Source organism: Lutra lutra, chromosome X, assembly GCF_902655055.1.
Source record: "Lutra lutra chromosome X, mLutLut1.2, whole genome shotgun sequence".
Taxonomy (NCBI): Eukaryota; Metazoa; Chordata; class Mammalia; order Carnivora; family Mustelidae; genus Lutra; species Lutra lutra.
Window position 1 is genome coordinate 9,261,140 of NC_062296.1, and position 17,744 is coordinate 9,278,883.

At 39.2% G+C, this 17,744-nt stretch overlaps 1 pseudogene; it reads left to right on the forward strand.

Annotated features, from left to right (window-relative positions):
* The first annotated feature begins 623 nt into the window (after window positions 1-623).
* On the forward strand, window positions 624-774 carry LOC125092586 (uncharacterized; annotated as a pseudogene).
* Window positions 775-17,744: the final 16,970 nt, after the last annotated feature.

Genomic DNA, 17,744 nt, shown 5'->3' on the forward strand with positions numbered 1-17,744 from the left:
GTTACATTTATTCTTCTCCTACCCCCTTAACCCCCCATGTTGCATCTCCTCTCCCTCATATCAGGGAGATCATATGATAGTTGTCTTTCTCCGATTGACTTATTTCGCTAAGCATGATACCCTCTAGTTCCATCCACGTCGTCGCAAATGGCAAGATTTCATTTCTTTTGATGGCTGCATAGTATTCCATTGTGTATATACACCACATCTTCTTTATCCATTCTCAGACTTAATCTTTGAGTGGTCTTGTCAGTAGCAAGGACAGTTTGCATCTCCTGTGTAGGATTCTTATAGTCAACCACCAACATTTAAGGATCTGCTTGTTGAAAACTCGGAGTAAGTCTGAATATAGGGGCACTGAGTTACTGAGTCATTCCACCAGAGCTACTGGCTTACTAGGTCAAGGGTGGGGTATGGAAATTTGCTTCTTAAAAGCTCCCCAAGTGACTTGGTGAGATATTTGTATAGGTAGTGAAGTTAAGTGAACTTTAGAAGGACCGTACCCAGTATGCCGGCCTCACTTGTATCTTTATCTAGCTGCTGCTGAGCTAAGTGCCTTAGATGAAATTACTGTTCAATACAAGTTCAGCAAAAAGTCTTCTGCTTCTCTAAAACTAGAAAGAAGCTTTGCGCAGTGGCAGTATCATAGCCAATGAGGTTTATCCGAGGCGCTATTATTGCTAATTGAAAATTAGAAAGAGTTCTAACTCTGCCTATTGAGTGATTATTGGGAAAATGCCGTCCATCCATGCCCTTGGGCATGCTCTCAACATTTTCATATAGATGAGGAAATGTCATGCCACCAAATGTTGGTCAATACATTTTGGGGAAAAATAGGAGTTTGGATGCTCTAAATGGAGATGTCAGTATCTGGAAAAAAAAAATGTTTTTCTATGTAATTGTTTCAGTATCTTGAAATAGGCACAGTGTTTCTTCTCTAGCAACTTTATAATGATTAAAGATCAGAAATGCGTCTTTGGAGACAGAGCTTAGGGCAAAGTGTCAAAGCTGTGGCTGTCACTGACATACAGAATGGCCTTGGGCAAGGAACTAAACCTATTTCTTTCTGTCTCCTCATTTGTTATCTGAGACCACAGCATTTACCTTATTTCAAGGGAAAGTGCCGTTAATATATGGGATCCTTCAAGTCTACTTTTAAATAAAAATTTAGCTCTTATTATCTGCTGAAGTGAAGAAATAATGTGACCTTATTGTTGCTTCAGTGTCTCTTGGTAACTGAGGCAGTAGGAAAGAGACCTTCACTCCAGCAGAGCTTCTGCTATAAGTTGTTTCTAGCAATAGATTATTGTAGAGTCCAGAAGAGTGAGCTATGGGAGAAAGGCCAGTGAGGGGCTCTTTACATGTCTCTACACCAAACACTCGTAGACGCTTATTGAATACCAGGAAGATACGTTACATTCCCTGATGAAAGACGAAATTCTGAAAGGGGCTTGGCTTCTTTGGATGTGTTTTCTTTGGTCCTTAGCATCTGACCTCACTCTTCCCAAACTTGACTAGTTAATACTAACATGATTTGAGTGTCCCTTTGAACTTGGTCATCATAAAGATGACAAAAAACTCACAATGTGGAGGAGTACAACCCCAGTGTAGACTATAATGAGAATTCCATTCAATTTAAAATATATCGTTATATGTCACAAACTCCACACAGGATAGATAAGTTCTTGTTGTCATCTATAATTCCCTCCCACTAGGGGATTGCTGATAATCCTTAGGAAGTATGGCCTTGGAAAGTGTTTTGTTAGAGTTTCTTCCCTTGTTTGTGTGTCCCACATTACACTTGTTTCCCTTGGTTTGGTTGGTGGTGGTCTTGTACATTTAAGGTGGAAAAGCCCATAGTAGTTTGCATAGGTATCTTTTTTTTTTTTAAGGTTTTATTTATTTATTTGAGAGAGAATGAGAGAGCGAACGAGCACATGAGAGAGAGCATGGGCAGGGGAGGGGGTGGAGAGAGAGTGGGAAGCAGACGCCCCACCGAGTAGGGAGCCTGATGCACGCAGGACTCGATCCCAGGACTTTGGCTGGGATCATGACCTGAAGCCAAAGGCAGACGCTTAACTGACTGAGCCACCCAGGCGCCCCTGCATAGATATTTTAAATACATTCTTTATGTTCTAAGCCCTTAGCAGTGTTTAAGTTATATAAACAGCATTGCTTCCTTCAAATATCGTGTTCATAGTGCCGGAAGTAGCCATGTATTACTGCAGATTTGTTTCTTCTATCTCAGCACTATGATCTTCTGTCAAGGTCAGTATCAGTATCAGTATTTAAGCTATGGCAACAGATGGGTATTTTATTTTATTTTTACTCTTTTAAATGGTTTTATTTATTAAAGGTGCCTGTGTGGCTCAGTTGGTTAAGTGCCTGCCTTTGGCTCAGGTAATGGTCCCAGAATACTGGAATATAGTCCCGCATCAGGCTCCCTGCTCAGTGAGGGGCCTGCTTCTCCCTCTCCCCACCCCCTCCCCACTCATATACTCTCTCTCACTTTCTCTTTCTCTGAAATAAATAAAATCTTAAAAAAAAGAGATCTTATTTATTAGATCAAGAGAACACGCGAGCTGGGAAAGAGCCAGAGGGAGAAGACAGAGGTAGAGAGACAGAATCCCAAGCAGACTCCCCGCTGAGCACAGAGCCCAACACGAGGCTCCGTCTCATAACCCTGAGACCATGACCTGAGCCAAAACCTAGACTCAGACGCTGAACCAACTGAACCACCCAGGTGCCCCAATAGATGGGTATTTTATGCCACCATTTTGAGATAGTCACTTTTTGCATGAAGTCCAAGCTGATGCTGCCTTATCTGTAAGTAAGGGGATATTTGACATTAGGATTTAATGACTCCAGTCTCAAAAGTACATGTCTAGTAGCGCTTCGCTATGCACTGTGGGGAGTATAAAAGTGAAAGGTAAAACATCAAAGAGGCTTGAGTACAGTTGAAGAAATTATGGGAGACATACGTTTCCCATAAGGGAGAAGAAAACTGGTAGAGAAAGTAATAGAGTTGCACCTAATTAAGGGACAGAATGACATTATATTTTAAACTGTTTCTTCCATTTACTAACAGTGGCCTTGGACAATCCACTTTATCTTTCCATGCTTTGGTCTCCTTATCTGCAAAGCAGGGATCCAACCAATACCTTCCCATATGGTTATTGCACGGACTAAGTGAGTTACTGTATTTCAAGCACTTATAACAGTACCTACTGGAAGTGTTTTATGAACATTGCCTATTGTTACTAATTATGAGAAGTTCAAAGAAGAGAAAAGCCTGATGTTCCTCCTTTGGGCATATCTTTGGAACTCAGCAAATGGGATATTTCCAAATATTTCTCTTCGGTTTGAGATTTAGCCTCCCTGAGTATGTGGGGGTAGTGTTCCCATGTAATTTCTCTTTTTAAGAAATGTTTTAAATAAAAATTTTATATTTAAGGTTTACAACATGACGATTTGATATACACATACATAGTGAATATGCTGGACACAGAAAGAAAAACCTGTGTGAGCTCACTCATATATGGAATTGAAAACAGTCAAATACATAGAAGCAGACAGTAGAATGGCGGTTACGGGGGTTGGATAGGTGGGGGAAATGGGGAGATGTTGGTCCTACATAATCCCTTTGATTTTTCCTTTAGCTTTCTTCTGCCTTATTGTGCTCAGTCCATGTGCCCTGAGAAGACTGAGAAGAGTAAAATTTGAATTCTTTCCATTTCCAAACCGGAAACAGAAACTTTTCTTCCTTAAACTTAAATGAAGTTCCCTGGGCCTGTCTCTTGCTATGCTAAATGTAAAGAGACAAAGGAATTTCAGAATTCTCCCTCCCCCAAGACAGAGCCTGACTTTCTAGCCTATTGGCTTGCTTAGGACTGTCAAAATCTCTTTTACTTTTCCTTTCTTTTTGTAACCACCCTATATTAAAAAATCTTAGTATTGCTCCCGCATCTGTTCCAAAGCACATGGATGCCTTCGGTTGAATCCGTCAAAGGCCCACTGTTGCACAGTTGCATAACTGCTCTAACTTTCAGTTATTTAGGAAGAGATACCGCATACACTGGGAGCCCTTGGATTTATCTCAGAGTTCTTGCTTGGAGAATATAATTCACTGTTATCTCAAACTGTTCCTCCTATGAATTATTGTTCTGAAACTAATACACTTAATCAACCCAAGACATCCATGTGTTCTGGAGCAGATGTGGGTACAGTGGAACAAGTTTTATCTATGTGGAATATGAATATTTTTAATATATGTGGGGAGTAACTATAAAGAAGGCATATTTGCTTATATGGCTTATGAAATGTGTCTCCTTATTTTATGGTGATGAGTATGATGGGAAAATAGTTCACAGTTCACTAATATTGCCTCTGTTTATCGAGTACCGACTGTGTGCCTGGCAGGGTGTTAAAGGTCTTGCATATTTTATACCCAAGGTGCTGCAAGTGTGATTAGAAACAGAAACACATGCAATTAAAAAATTACCGTCTTCTAATTACCAAAACTAGAATATTTAGCAAATGCAGTGATCTTCCTTTTTTTATTCAGTGGGTTTTAATATTTTAAATGTCTTGACCAGACATGTTACTGTTTATTCTCAGTTGTGCTTGGTTACCCAATGCGCAACAGAAGATTAGGAAATCTCAAATATCCTTTGGTGAATGGTAATGCAGTTTCTTGTGTTAGTAATTAAGGATGGTGGGCGATGAGGTCAAAAGTTGCCCTGTGGATAAAGAACACTCTTTGTTCCCAGGCAAGATATACCTTGCCTCGTCTTCATCATTCTTCTCACACTATGTAGTCAGATTGCCATTCTTTGCCCTATCCCGCTTAACTTTGGGGCCATGAGAGCAGAGATGGCGTCTGTGTTCCCAGCATGTATAATGGGGTCCAAAGCCAGCATCAGGAAATGGTTGTTCAGTGCCTGTTGTGACCATTAGTTGACAGTGGAGAGCAGAGCAGGGTCTAGGATTGGCATGTTGGCGCACTGCACATTTCTTACCAGGTAGCCTTAAGTTAATAATGGTTAGCTTTTTGGAATGTCTGTGGCAGTTATTTGCTTGGAATTTTCTGCTCCCTGTCCCCCAGCACTGTGCTTTGTTTTAAATTCTGTGACCTATAGCACCTCAAACACTCCTTATCTTAGGGTTTTCTTCAACTTTTAGTCAGAGGTATGCTTTTGGTATTTGGTACGTGAGAATGAAGCAGACAAAAACCACAGAACTGTCAGTTATGTGAGATACAAATAGGCACAAAAAGCATAAAAGGAGCCATGCCTGTTCCACACGCTTGAACTATGAGGCTACTAGAAGGTGCGGAAGCTGATTTCAGGGGTCTATGTCGGACCAAAGCTGATAGTCCTAACAGGATAGTACTTAGACAATAATGTGAAGGAAATGGAATTTTTAAAAAATGAATCTCCCTGGGAGCCACATAAGAGGTTTTTCAGGATGCTCTACGGCTATTCCTTTGCATCATTTTCAGCTTCCGCCTTCAACCGTGTGCTTGGGAATTAAATCAGGAGAGTCCAACAGGGGACGCTGATTGCAGGCACAGATTCTTCCCACCCCCTGAAAACAGGTATTCTTTTTTTTTTTTTAAAGATTTTATTTATTTATTTGAGAGAGAGAGAAAGTATGAGAAGGGGGAGGGTCAGAGGGAGAAGCAGACTCCCCGCCAAGCAAGGAGCCCGATGCGGGACTCGATCCCAGGACTCCAGGATCATGACCTGAGCCGAAGGCAGTCGCTTAACCAACTGAGCCACCCAGGCACCCGAAAACAGGTATTCTTAAGAGTAGACAATCAACAGCAGCCTTTTATCTTCCAGAGAAAGCACACCTGGACCGTGCTATTTGATTGAAGAGGATTCCCTGCAAAGTATACTTCAGTATCATATTCATGAAAGCTATAAAATCATTGCCCACAATGTTGTGAATGACTAAACATCAGTTCTTCTTAATCTTTTAATAAAAGAGCTCTGAATAAGGATGGAATGTGTGTTTCTGAGTTAAATAAAATGAAATTTACCTTTCAGAAATATTTTTAAATGTGGGCTAATGTGTACCTCATTTAGGTTTGTCTTCTTCTAAGTCAATGATAAAAATAAGGGACACTGTGGAATTTTGAAATTCCTTGAAATTTTTTTTTTTCCTGGCAAGCTTCTTGGTCGGGTGTTTGGAGACTGCACTGAGCCCTCCATTCTCCTTTAGCTGTGAAACAAATGGTATGCCAGCTTACTCTCTCCTGTTGTCAGTAATGAATGACTAGTCTTTTTTTTTTTAATATTTATGTATTTGACAGGGATCATAAGTAGGCAGAGAGACAGGCAGAGAGAGAGGAAGAAGCAGACTCCCTGCTGAGCAGAGAGCCTGATGCGGGGCTCGATCCCAGGCCCCTGAGATCATGCTGAGCCGAAGGCAAAGGCTTTAACCCACTGAGCCACCCGGGTGCCCTATGAATGGCTAGTCTTAAGGAGATTCCCCGCTCTTTCTTACAAAGAGGTGCTAGATGCTAGTTTGTATTTAAATACTCTGAACCCTCAGCTTTTGTACTCTCAGCCAGGGATTTAATACCTCATACCAACTCAGTGGTTTTGTATTCACAAGGCTTAAGTTTTTCAAACTCTAATATATGTGGGGGACCGGATCATGGCTCAGTTTAAGGCATTCTGGGATGTGGCACAGGCTATCATCCAAATCCAATATCATGGCAGGCATTTAACTAAATGGGGATTGAATTCAGAAAAGAAGAATTACTGCAGGCAGGAGGTACCTGGAGGTCAACATTAGAAGGACCCAGTTCAAGATAGACAGCAGATAGTGCCAAAGACTGCAGAGGTGTCTGTCGCCCAAGACACTGAAAATCTTTTGCAGGATACAGAGGTTCCTCCAAGAGATTCTGCAGGGATCAGAGTGTTTTCATCCATAAAACCATTCAGGTTGATTTCTCACTCTAACTCAATACAGTGAGATAATGGTTTTCAGATTCACATTGCCGCTGAGCTCAGCTTTTTGAGCGTTGGATGAATTAATCTCATCAAAATAGTCTTCCTGTCCTAAATGTACATCTACTTCCTCTTTCATTGAATCCCTTTTACAAGACTGTTTTTGAAAGGTTTTTGTTCTGTTTTGTTTGACCAGATAGTGTCACCTTCTTGCCTGGAAGTCTTGAATGGCTTGCTCTTTGGAAAACATTTAGAAGCTTATCAAGGGGCACATGGCCCTTTATGACCTGGGGCTGCCACCTTCCTCAGCCTTCCCTTTTACTACTCTGTCCCCATTTGTATGTGCTCTAGTCTGAAGGAAGGGGCCAAGTGTATTGTGCGCGATTAGCCCCCTGCTAGCCCTTACTCCTAGGCCTATGTGCAGCTCCTTACTCAGGAGGCAGCTTTCTCATCTTCTTTGCCTGCATCATTCCAGTTCATCCTCTAGGTCCAGCTCTTCTCTGAGAAGCTTTCCAGGACTTCTCCAGTGTGGGTTTGGTACTCTTTTTTTGGTTGTACTCCACGGTGTCCTGTATATTTCTCCTATATTAGCTCTCTTCACATCTGATTTTCATTATTGTAAGTTTGCTTACTAGTTCCCTCAGGAAATGTTGTATCTGCTCCATCTTCTTCTTCTCCATCACGTAACACTGGAATTGGTACATAACAAGAAGCTTACATAATTACTGAATAGAGGAATGAATGACAAAATGAACAGATGAAAAAAATGATGACTCCCTCCAAGAGTTTCTGATCCTTTGTTGAAGTTGTATGTTTAGGTTAGCTACGCTGATCCAGGACTACACTAAGATGTACATTTTGTTGAAGAATTTTCATTGTACAATTTTGTCTTCTAGGGCAGAAGGGAGGGAATCTTGATTCTTATTGCTTCTGTACTCATGGCCAGTCCTAGAACAGGAGTCAATAATATAGAAGACCCTACGGGTTAGGTCTAGCCTCTGCAATCTTCTAGGAGTTTTATAGTTCTGTCTTTTACATTTAGATCTGTGATCCATTTTTTTAATTTTTTTATTTTTATTTATTTATTTTATTTTTTTATTTTTTTTTATTTTCAGCATAACACTATTCCTTGTTTTTGCACCACACCCAGTGCTCCACGTAATCCGTGCCCTCTCCAATACCCACCACCTGGTTCCCCCAACCTCCCACCCCCCGCCGCTTCAAACACCTCAGATTGTTTTTCAGAGTCCATAGTCTCTCATGGTTCACCTCCCCTTCCAATTTCCCCCAACTCCCTTCTCCTCTCTAACTCCCCTTGTCCTCCATGCTATTTGTTATGCTCCACAAATAAGTGAAACCATTGACTCTCTCTGCTTGACTTATTTCACTCAGCATCATCTTTTCCAGTCCCGTCCATGTTGATACAAAAGTTGGGTATTCATCCTTTCTGATGGAGGCATAGTACTCCATAGTGTATATGGACCACATCTTCCTTATCCATTCGTCCGTTGAAGGGCATCTTGGTTCTTTCCACAGTTAGGCGACTGTGGCCATTGCTGCTATAAACATTGGGGTACAGATGGCCCTTCTTTTCACTACATCTGCAACAGCAATCAGACAACCAAGAGAAATAAAAGGCATCCAAATTGGCAATGAAGAAGTCAAACTATCTTCGCAGATGACATGATGCTTTATATGGAAAACCCAAAAGACTCCACCCCCAAACTACTAGAACTCATACAGCAATTCAGTAACGTGGCAGTATACAAAGTCAATGTACAGAAATCAGTGGCTTTCTTATACACTAACAACGAAAATACAGAAAGGGAAATTAGAGAATCGATTCCATTTACTATAGCACCAAGAACCATAAGATACCTGGGAATAAGCCTAACCAAAGAGGTAAAGGATCTGTACTCGAGGAACTACAGAACACTCATGAAAGAAATTGAAGAAGACACAAAAAGATGGAAGACCATTCCATGCTCTTGGATCGGAAGAATAAACATTGTTAAAATGTCTATATTGCCTAGAGCAATCTATACTTTTAATGCCATTCCGATCAAAATTCCACCAGTATTTTTCAAAGAGCTGGAGCAAATAATCCAGAAATTTGTATGGAACCAGAAGAGACCCCGAATCGCTAAGGAAATGTTGAAAAACAAAAATAAAACTAGGGGCATCACGTTACCTGATTTCAAGCTTTACTACAAAGCTGTGATCACCAAGACAGCATGGTACTGGCATAAAAACACACATAGACCAGTGGAACAGAGTAGAGAGCCCAGATATGGACCCTCAACTCTATGGCCAAATAATCTTTGACAAAACAGGAAAAAATATACAGTGGAAAAAAGACAGTCTCTTCGATAAATGGTGCTGGGAACACTGGACAGCCATATGTAGAAGAATGAAACTCGACCATTCTCTTACACCATACACAAAGATAAACTCAAAATGGATAAAAGACCTCAACGTGAGACAGGAATCTATCAGAATCCTAGAGGAGAACATAGGCAGTAATCTCTTCGATATCAGCCACAGCAACTTCTTTCAAGATATGTTTCCAAAAGCAAAGGAAACAAAAGCGAAAATAAACTTTTGGGACTTCATCAAAATCAAAAGCTTCTGCACAGCAAAGGAATCAGTCAAGAAAACAAAGAGGCAACCCACGGAATGGGAGAAGATATTTGCAAATGACAGTACAGACAAAAGATTGATATCCAGGATCTATAAAGAACTCCTCAAACTCAACACACACAAAACAGATAATCATATCAAAAAATGGGCAGAAGATATGAACATACACTTCTCCAATGAAGACATACAAATGGCTATCAGACACATGAAAAAATGTTCATCATCACTAGCCATCAGGGAGATTCAAATTAAAACCACATTGAGATACCACCTTACACCAGTTAGAATGGCCAAAATTGTCAAGACAGGAAACAACATGTGTTGGAGGAGATGTGGAGAAAGGGGAACCCTCCTACACTGTTGGTGAGAATGCAAGTTGGTGCAGCCACTTTGGAGAACAGTGTGGAGATTCCTCAAGAAATTAAAAATAGAGCTTCCCTATGACCCTGCCATTGCACTACTGGGTATTTACCCCAAAGAGACAGATGTAGTGAAAAGAAGGGCCATCTGTACCCCAATGTTTATAGCAGATCCATTTTTAATTTTTGTGAAAGATGGAAGGTCTGTGTCCAGGTTCATTATTGGCATGTGGATGTCCATTGTACCAGCACGGTTTGTTGAAATTACTGTCATTTCTCCATTCAGTTGCCTTTTCTCCTTTGTCAAAGACCATTTGATTCTTAGACCTAGTTTTATATAATCAGGAAATACATTACATAACACAAAACTGAAAACTGTGAATAAATTCCTAACAGCACAGAGTCTTATATAGTGGTACTTGGCTATCCTCTCAATGTTCCCTGTTGTATATCAACTTAAAAAATCACCGTTTACCCTCAGCTTCAACATCCTTTGCAATATGATTCTCAATTCTAGCTTCCAGCTTTATCCTGTTCTGTTCACCTGCTTGTTCCTGTGCTCCCACCAAATGGGGTACTCTCTGGCTTCAAACACACCTTATACTTCCTCACATACATGATGTAGCTTTTACCATTCTATCCAATCTGTTCTTCCCAACTTCTGCTGAAGCATTGTATCCTTTCTTGAATCCTAATTCTTCTACGGAATTCTTCTAGGAAACCTTTACTGATGACCATGACGTGTTTGCTTCTGCCTTATAACCCCCGGAAAGTGATCTTTTCATCTTCTCCAACATGCATTCAGGTCATACATATATAATTACAAGGAGGCCACTTCATCATCTGCATTTAATACTTCTCATATCTTTCTTTTTACTGTCACGTATTAACTCCCTGAGTCGCTTATTCATAGTCAGAGATCTCCAAGCCTACTGTTTTCTGTAGCTTCTCCCGAGTTAATTATTGATTTATCGTGCTCATTTTTTTAATTTATCCTGTCATGTGCTCCCATTTAATTATAACTCAGGCTTCTCACTTTCACCTTTTTTGTGACAGAGTACATACCATTAAATTAGGGGAAAATGTGACCATTTTCATAACCAGCCATTAGGAGCCAGGATATTGGGAGGTAAATAGGTTAAAGTAGGAAACCTAATAGAGGCATCACCTAAAACATTATATAGTAAAACTAATAAACTTGCTTCTTCCTGAAGGTCCCAGGTGGTTTTATTTTTGTATTTTCTAATTTTTCAATATACGATAACATCTTCTATACCATCTGGTCAATCCCAAGCTTATTTTAGGTACATAGAACATAATAAACTATATTCCTCAAATATTTGATTTTTATACTAAAACAATATTTTAGAATCCTGATTTTTAGTTAATGATTTATCATCTGTAATATTGTCTGTATTAACAAAATAGTCTTTTTCTATTTTGTTTACTGTTTGGATTTGAAAATATGCTTGCCATTTTAATGGACATTAGATAAACATTTATTGACTGAATGAATGAATAATTTGAGCTAAATATATTATTTATCTTGAATATTAGTAAAGATTTAAAAATTAGATTTGCTTCTGTCTTTCAGAATATAAACATTTGAAGTTGTTTTCTTGGCATTTGCTATTTTTGATCATGCTTCTTCATTCTTATGTCCAGAAAAGAAAAAAAAAATAGATATGACCCATAGAGAAGAAAAGTACCAGAAAGAATATTTCAGTCCATGACCACAAAGATATATCACTTTTTATAGTCATTCAAAGAAGTGTTTTGTCAAACACACCGAATAATTTTTATTTAGAATTCAGGGGATGTATTGAATCCTAACAGCCACACTAGTCTTAAGTGCAGTTCTGATGGAGAGTGCCTCATCAAGATTGGAGTTTGATGTCTGAGTCACAATAAGGAGAAAGAGCTAGGCTTTGGGGACCTTGACATTTATGTATTTGGATTGAGTATGCAGTTCACTGAATTGTCATCCCTTCAGAGAATGCTGGTACTGTACCGTTCAGTTATTGAATGTTTCTTGGCAGGTTGGGTCCAGAATGTCTGGCAGCACCTTGGTGTCTCTAAAGGAATATTTCCTACATTGCAGATAGGAATTTGTGCCCAATGGATTTCAGTGACCCCTCCAAAACTAATCTAACCCCCCGGGGACAGGAGTGTTTCTATTAGAGGAATTACACAGAAGTACAGACAGGGAGAGAGCATGAGAAAAGTTTACCAGGTTTGTATAGTAATGCTTTCATTCTGTAGAAGGACTTGTGATGAAGGTTATTTTGACCCTGTGTTAAATTAACTATGATTGATGAAAATGATGCAGTCTAGATTCCCAACTAATAATAGAAATATGAATATCAATCATAATTGTTCAACATGTCCCATGTTACTCCAAATAAAAAAGCAACTGAAATTGTGTGTGTTACTATAATTTTAGCATTCTGTGTTGTCACATCTTTGGAACGATAGTAGTCTTTAGATTATTTTAGCTAATCTATATATAATACCAAAATAGGGAAGTATAATTCAAGCTATCAAGGTAAATGATAATCAATATGCATATATTTTCCTGTGTAAGTAGGGCTTGATAATTCAAGATGTTACTACCAGGTGGCCAGTAAGTGAACTAAAGACGATTTCAACAGGATTGTTTCATAGGCCTTTTCTTTTTCTATTTCTCTCTAGCTATTGTCTACACAACCTTCTCCATTTTTTCTGCATGTAAAGCTTACACAGGCTATGACCAAAGACAAAGCCATCTTATTTTATGATCCCCAAACTGCAGTCGCTTAGAGACCCAGAATAGAAAGTAATTTCTAGTGAGCTCATCCAAGCTTTAGCCTACGCAGTTCCTTTTTTGCACAAAATGACTTGGCTAACATTCCAACCAAGGACCATAAACCAGCAGTGTGCATAGACACTGAGAATAAAGATATATTTAGATAAATTGCATGGATTAGAGGCCTAAACCATCTGTCTTTAACATAGGCGAATGTCATTTTCTTTAGTCAAGGGCCTGGGTTTTCCAGCAATATCCCAGCATTTAAAGATTCCGAGAGGTGCTTTAACAATTAGCTGTGGATATCATTCACAGAAAAGTCGGATGCATCTGTTTCTCTCATTATTACAGACTTCTAAAAACTCAGAATCTTAGTTACGGTTTCAGATATAATTTGTTATGTGCTTCTTTTTTTTTCTTCATTGCTCTTCAAAATCTGTTAATGTTGCTATTCCAAGCATACTATTTTGTGAGTATTTGTTTATATGTCTGCCTTTTCCTCTGGAGGGTGCACTTCTCCGGGATGGGGAGAAGACTTTATTTATCCTGTGTCCCCAGTGCCCAGCACTTAGTAAGTGATCTACACGTTTCTGTAAATGTGTGTTGAGTGGATTGCATATTTATAGAACCCCTGGTGATTGGGGATTATGTGCCTCATGGGAGTGATGTGAGGAATTACTGAAGTAGTTTGGCAGACGCTAGTGAGCTTGGAATGGGATTCTTTCATAGATGGCTCATCCTCTAGTAATCAGGTTGCTAAGATAAAATACAGGATACTTAATTAAATCTGAATTCAGGTAAATAAATTTTTTTTTGGTAAACATATATCCCGAATACTGTATCCAATTATTGCATGTCTCATTATTTGCTGTTCGTCTGAAAATCCAATTAAGTTGGGCATCGTGTCTTTTTATTTTCTAAGTCTGACAACTCTGTTGATACGGATGGCTTGCCCAGTGGAGCGCCGGACGAGAGAGAGTGGCCTCACTCAAAGGAGTGGATGTATTTTATTATGTAATTAGAGCATAAGCAATTTCAAAACCTGATACCTATGTTCTTTGTACCTTGAGTGTGATTGAACTTTCCTTAATGGTATAATGAGGAAGTAAGAAGAGCTTGTAAATACTCTGATCTCATCTAGCTTTTTTCTAGAAAGAGCTGCACTCTGCTGAGAGAAGCAGCTGTTGGCTAGTGTTAGGAATCTGAAGATTTCTGAACTTGTCAGAAAGAAGTACTATTAAGAGTCACATGATGCGGGGCGCCTGGGTGGCTCAGTGGGTTAAGCCTCTGCCTTCGGCTCAGGTCGTGATCTCAGGGTCCTGAGATCGAGCCCCACATCCGGTTCTCTGCTCAGTGGCGAGCCTGCTTCCTCCTCTCTCTCTCTGCCTGCCTCTCTGCTTACTTATGATCTCTCTCTGTCAAATAAATAAATAAAATAAAAATCTTTAAAAAAAAAAGTCACATGATGTGTGGGTGACATTGAACAAAACAGACTCGGATCACGTGATGCCTGATCAGCTAATGATTTTGCCATAACAGCCCTTGATGAGATAAAAAGAACATTTATTCTATATGAGTATTGGGGGGGGTTGGCTGTTGAATTGGCATCATAAAAGCTTTTCACCAAGAACACATAAAATACATGATAAGAAATGGCATTTTGCCATTAGATTTTTAGGCAGACTTACTTATTTACTCAGCCAACATTTTCCAGTCAGAATATATGGAACACAGTCGAGTCATGTACCATACTTGGATAAACCCAAAAAGCTTTACTTGGTGTAGGGCACAGCACGTGAATGGGGTAAAGAAATAACATCTTTTACTGCTTTTTAGTCTGCTGTGCACATTTGCTTTTTCTATGGAATTAAAAATGCTCTCATATTCAGCCTTTATTTTGCCCTAAGGTATTTTTCTGTGCTACAGTGTTATTTTTTAAATGCAATTTGAGTGCAAGAGTACTATGAACTCCCAAATGGTTGAAACTTTATGAAGAAAATAGTGCAAAAATTAGAAGAATGAGAACAGCTTTAGGCATTAAGCAAAATATGTGACAGATATGACAAAAGCAGTGGAAAAGATGGGGAAAGCAAAAGATACCTCTCCAGCATTAGCTCAGTCTGCTGGGTATGCTACTGAACAGCTGCCTAGAAGTTGATTAGCTGCCTTTTCATCACTTTGCAAAGAATCAAGGTCTGTCTCTTCTTCTCCACCAGCCACTGTCCACTATCGTTTTTACTTCTTCCCTTGGCAAACACAACAAACCTTCATTGTGTTAAACTCAGTGTAAGCACATTAATTTAAATTGCAATTTGTGTTGCTTATATAAATTTGATCTCTTTTAAATTTGATGTTTTAACAAGATCTATTTGAGAAAGCGAGAGCGAGAGAGCACACAAGTGGGAGAAGGAGCAGAGGAACAGGGACAAGCAGATTCCACGTTGAGCAGAGCTTGATGCCAGGACCCTGAGATCATGACTTGAGCTGAAACCAAAAGTCAGGCGCTTAACCAACTGAAATACCTAGGTGCCCCTATAAACTTTATTCTTTTTCTTCAACTTATTTTTTCTGTGATAACTGTTCAGATATTGTTGGCTGGCATGGAATTCATAATTATTTGGTATTGATGTGCTTGAAGAATTTGACAACTTCTCATATAGAAGCAACATTTCCAGTAATCTCTTTATATCCTTAGATTCATACAAGACCCGTAGAGTAAGGAGGTAGCAGTGGAGATGGTAAAACGTGACTGGGTTATAGAAACATTTTGAATATAGAGATTAATAGTTGTATTAGTTTCTAGGACTGCTGTAACAGTGTACCATAAACTGGGAGGCTTAAAATGATAGAACTTATGATTTTGTGGTTCTGGAGGCTAGAAGTTCAAAAGCAAGGTGTCCGTAAGGTCCCGTTCCTTCTGAAATCCACAGTCCTCTAACTTTTGGTGGTTTCTTGGCAATCTGGTTTTCCTTGTCTTGTAGTTAGAAAACTCCAGTTTTCTGCCTTTCTCATCACATGGTATTCTCTTTGTGTATCTCTGTGTCTTTACATGGCCACCTTTTTATAAGGAAATCTTCTTCTAAGGACATCAGTCATGCTGGATTGAGCCCAGCTCTCTTCCAATATGGCCTCATCTTAATTATCTCTGCAATGGCCTTCTTTTCAAATAAGGTCACATTCTTCAGTACTGTGTGAATGTTAAGACTTCAGCTTATCTTTTGAGGTGCACATGATTGAGCCTGTAACACCAGAATTTCCTGACAAACTGACATGAAATGGGGAAAAAAGTGGGCAAATCAAAGAGGACACCTATTTTCAGGACAACAGTGAAAAAGGAAAATGTTGCTGTAAACTGAGGTGAGGAAGACTATGGCTGGAGCAGATTTGAGCAAATCAGCAGTTAACTTTTGTATATATTATTAATTCTGGTAGATATTCAAAACAAGATGTTGGTGAGGATATAATAGTTTAGCGTTATGGACACTCTTCTGGGAGAGAGAGAGAGAAGAGAGAGTGAGTATTGGAAGAAAGCATAGTACTGGAAAAAAAAGTCGAAGACAGTGTGTTTTTTAATGATAGAGTATGTATGCAGACAGGTGGGTAAACTTTATGGGAGGGGTTCTTGAATTTCTCCTGCAGGCCGAACATTTTATTTGCAGTAGTTTTCAGAATGTCTCTTGTGATTACTTCAGTGTTACTAGTGAAATAGGAAGCGAAGTCATCAGCTGGTTGGAAGGATGAGAAAGTAGTCATTGGGAGTTTTGAGGTGAGAAGTAAAAGTTACAAAATCATTTTCTCAGAGTTGAGAGAGTGGAGTAGGAAGTGTATTAGTTACGTGGCAGCATTAACGACTCACCTGAGATTAATGGGCATGAATTTTCAGTGAGACCAATGAGCATAGTTATCTCTCCAACCATATTCTCCTGCATTTTTTAAGGAGTGTTAGACTGAACTAATTTTGTAGTTTTACTCTAACCAGTGTGAGTAAAGAGAGGGGAGAAGGAATTAAGGAGCATGTGAGGTAGTGCTTTTTATGATTTACCATAAATTTGAATGAACTAATAAGTTGGGTGAGTAAAGGAGAAAAGACATCAAAAGAGTCATGAAAATTGGGGATTAAAATTTGTTGGAATCTTGGTTTTAGAGAAAATAACCTGGGAAGATAGGACATGGTAGATAGCAATTAAGATTGTAGAGAGATTACAATCAGTGGTTTTAACAAAATCTTTGGTCCACAGGAGTGAGAGATTTAGGTTGTGTGGAAGGCTAGATCATTGGATAAGAAGAGGTCAAGGAACTGAGAAATTTCAGAATATTAGAAGAATCATCTGATCAAATTTTGCAGTTGCCAAGATTTATAACAGAAGTGGTATAAGAGGAACTTTAAGCCAAATTGTTTCTGCCAGAGGTGCTGTGATACAGAAATCTCTAGTAGAAGCGTATGTTAATCATATAAAGGAAGAAACTTCCTCCACAAAACCAAAGCCTAGAGGACTCTTTAATTGTGCTACTAGTGAAGAGCTTTGTTGCTGTGTTCATGGGGTGGGATTTTGATTGTGTTCTCAACAGGAACAGCCCATGGGAGTGCTCTTCTTTCTGTGAACACAGTATCACCGGCAGTGCTGATTGGTTGGATTTGTAACATCATCAGTGGAATTGTTACTCACAGGAAAAGAGATTCAGAAAAAGCATATCATCTCTTTGAAGAGTCAACTTTCCAGAATAATCCCATCTGCTGTTGTCAGGAGTCCCTTTCATCCCTCTGGGTATGTTACAAAAATTAGAAAAAAAGAGGAATGTACTGATCTTGGGACCTGCTTTGAATCTTAAGCTGAGCATAAAGTTATGCACATATAAGTTCTACCCGCCAGCACAATGTTTTTTAAAGTATGAATGAATAAATAAAATGACAAAATTAAAGAAAAAATCAAGTTACAGAAGGGGCAAAAATTGGATTACTAATATTATGGTCATTAGTGTATAAATAGTTGTATGAATTTT